Source organism: Coregonus clupeaformis, unplaced genomic scaffold (assembly GCF_020615455.1).
Source record: "Coregonus clupeaformis isolate EN_2021a unplaced genomic scaffold, ASM2061545v1 scaf0015, whole genome shotgun sequence".
NCBI lineage: Eukaryota > Metazoa > Chordata > Actinopteri > Salmoniformes > Salmonidae > Coregonus > Coregonus clupeaformis.
The window spans coordinates 329008-332500 of NW_025533470.1; the positions used below are offsets into that span (position 1 = coordinate 329008).

Below are 3493 nucleotides of genomic sequence, written 5' to 3' on the forward strand. Positions count from 1 at the left end.
AGATAGTTTCCAAAGGTGGAAGGAGCTGGAGATCAGGCTGGTGTCCAAGCAAACTATCGATGCCCAAGCCCAATGGGCTATTGACGGAGAGACTCTCCACTGGCAGCAGGTGCTGCAGAGGCTCATAGCCCTGAGACGCGTAATTGCCACCCATAACATTGCATTACGTGGGATCACCGATAGGCTGAACGAGCCAAATAATGTGAACTTTCTGAAGTTTGTGGAAATGCTGGGTATCTTTGATGGAATCATGAACGAGCATGTAAGGAGAGTACAGTCCAAAGAAACACATGTGCACTACCTCGGTAAAATAATCCAGAATGAAATCATTGACATGCTGGCACAAGAGGTCCAACATGCTGGCACAAGAGATCCAACATGCTGGCACAAGAGATCCAACATGCTGGCACAAGAGATCCAGCAGACAGTGTGCAGTGATCTAAAAGCAGCCAAATATGTTTCTATAATTTTCGACTGCACACCAGACAAGCGCAAAACAGAGCAGATGACCATGGTGGTGCGTTTTGTTTCAACCGAGGATGATGGGTCAGTGCGCACAAGGGAACACTTCCTGCAGTTTAGTGAACTGCTTGACGCAATGGAGCGGGCATGACCGAGTTGCTCATCTCAAACCTACAGAAACATGGCATCGCCATCATGGACATGAGAGGGCAGGGGTATGACAACGGGGCGAATATGCGGGGGAGGCACAGCGGAGTTCAAAAGAGAGTATCAATCCGAGGGCCTTTTTTGTGCCATGCAGTGCGCACTCGCTGAACCTGGTTCTCTCTGATGCAGCATTGTGTTGCTTTGAGGCGGCTGATTTTTTTTTAACACCCTCCAAGAGAAGATTTATACAATTATACAAGGTTTGAGGCAAACAGCATTGCCGCCAAGATGAAAAACTTTGGCTTCATGTGCGCAGTGGTCGTTTGGCATGACATCTTGTTCGAAGGGAACATCACCAGTTAGAGTTTGCAGGCGGTGAGTTTTAACCTTTCACTAGCAGCGGCTCAACTGAACTCAACCAGGGTATTTCTCCAAGACTACCTCTCCGATGCAGCTTTTGCTGGCGCTTTAGCAAGCGCAAAAGAGTTGGCAGAGGAGATGGGTATTGAGCCCTGTTATCCAGACACCAAATGGCCTCCTTGTATCCCAATGCCTTTGTTGCCCAGAGAGTTCTTCTCACACTCCCAGTGACAGTGGCAAGTGGAGAGCGCACATTCTCCAAGCTCAAACTCATCAAAAACGACCTGCGCTCTACTATGAGTCAAGAGAGACTCAATGGACTCGCCACCATATCAATTGACCACGAGTTGTCTTACGAAATCAACCTCCAACAAGCAGTGCATGCTTTTGCTGCCAGGTAGGCCAGGCAAGTCAACTTGTCTTTGAATAAAAGGTAAGCGTTGATCATACACTCGCATTAATTTGTAAGATTACTCCATTATCTATCACCTGTTTTACTTTGTATTTTTTTTAGATTTAAATAGACTACATCCTAATCTCTCTCTCCCGCCGTGCATTTATGAAAGCACTTGTTTCTAAAGCTCAAATGATCTCACTCTTTTTTACAGTTCTACAGGAATATTAAAATATATGTTAAATAACAGTGTTATTTTTATTGTAATTGTAACAATTATGGGATCGTGCCATGTGGGATAACAGGTGGCATATTATTAATAAGAAACTCGGTTTCCTACTATAGGTAGTTGGCTGCAAAGTGATAGCAACATTGTAACTCTCCGATGCAGGGGTTAAAGTCAAATTCCCTTCTGCCTGGTAAGGGACCTCCTATATGTGCACGCGTGCACCAACATTTTTTATGGGCGTAATCATAGAATGACATACATAATTGGAGCCTATTTCTTCCTATTCCAAAAAATAAGTGGTAAGCTTACCTGTTTGACAGACACAATTATGCTATCCATAGATGTCGGTATAGCCAAATACACCAATACTGTCGCATGCACTGATTAAATACCTCGGTGCCTGGGAAGGGCTTGGTGTGTTTGGTTAAAACCAGGGCTCGAATTGAGTGAGGGTATCACATACACTTTGTTAAAGAAAAGGGCAAAAAAGGATATCTATTGTTTGCTTTATATTTTTTAAATAAATGCGTAAAACGTATCCAAATTATGTCAAGCGTTCTATAAGGAAGCTTAACTCGGTGATGCCTTATGGTAGAAACAAGCTAAAAAAAATGCCCTGAGAAAGACGTGACCCCGATGAATATGGGGATATATTGATCCCTCTCTATGACATTCTGAAGCTGAGCTGCAGTCGATAATATTCGAGGAGATGTGTGTTTCCCCTAGGGCGGCTGAACGGCCAGGGCCGGCCCTGGCAGCAGGCAGCTGAGTCAGAGCGCAGGACATCGTGACAACTTTTTACCAATTGAAGATAGGTGTCTCTATTATGACAATCTAAATAGCCTATTTCCAAACTTTTTTCCATAAAACATATTAACGTGCTAGAACTGATGCACATCAAATAAATAACGGCGGCAAAGCACAGGAAAACGACTTTGGGCGCTCTAGATAAATTCGCTTGGAGGTCGTTTTCAGGCGGGTTTTGTGTAGTAATTGGCTAGAAATTTTTGCTAGACCTGGCAACCCTGCCTCTGTTGCGTTCTAAACTTCACAGGCGAGACGGGGTGTGTGGCGGCTAGCTAGCTAGCTAGCATCTGGCGAAAATAAAAAACGTTGAAAGCTCTCAAACTCGGGTTGCAGAGACAGTAGGTGACATTTCTTCAACTCCTTTTAGAGACAAGTTGTAGCTCGTATACCAAAATAATCAAATAGTAGTTTGCTAGTGTGTGACTGTTGTTTTTAGCAGGTAGCTAGATAGCTTACATTAGCTAGCTAGAGTATGCTAGCTAGCTAGCTTGCCAGCTAACTATAACCACAGGGTTTCTTAAACAGTACAACATTATTCTCGAAGTCTAAAGGCCCAACAAAGTAGTTGAACATGTTATTATTCCGTCCTCGTGAAAGTGACAAACTGACAAGTTTTCATTTTCGTAAAAAAACTACTTTATATCGAAGGATACAGTACTTTCTTTGCTATAACCCCAGCTAGCTAGCTGAACTTGTTAACTTTCTTGTCAGCTGACTAACGACATGTTACTTTCGAGTGCAGAGTCCTGTGACCAGTTATTACGAAAGCGAAAAATGACTTGTGAAGCTACTCACGCTAGTTAGCTAATGAGCTGTAATGCATGTTTTCTTTAGTGAGCTCCCCCATCCCCACCCTAATGGTTAGCTATGTAATACACCCAATGTTATTCGCTTGCTGGGTGTAGTCTCTCTGAAGACTAATGTTTAGACTGTAGCCTGGCTGAAAAGACAGTTTGTGTTTTAGATAAATTCCACTATAGATGGTGACGAGTTTAGAAAGCTAAAGGGGTAAACTATTATCCTACTGTCAGTTGATATCACTGATAGGTGGACACTTACTGTACTGATAGGAATAAGCCTAAAGGAGTGTGTGT

General features: G+C 43.3%; 1 protein-coding gene across 2 annotated transcripts in view; it reads left to right on the forward strand.

Moving 5' to 3' along the window:
• The first annotated feature begins 2378 nt into the window (after positions 1-2378).
• The window catches only part of trim105 (tripartite motif containing 105), a 32976-nt gene continuing 31861 nt past the window's right edge, over positions 2379-3493 (forward strand). The window contains exon 1 of one of the 2 annotated variants that reach the window (XM_041870009.2): positions 2379-2737. The gene's annotated coding sequence lies outside the window, so the exon portion shown is untranslated. The remainder of the gene's footprint in view (positions 2738-3493) is intronic. The other variant, XM_041870007.2, reaches the window with a different exon arrangement.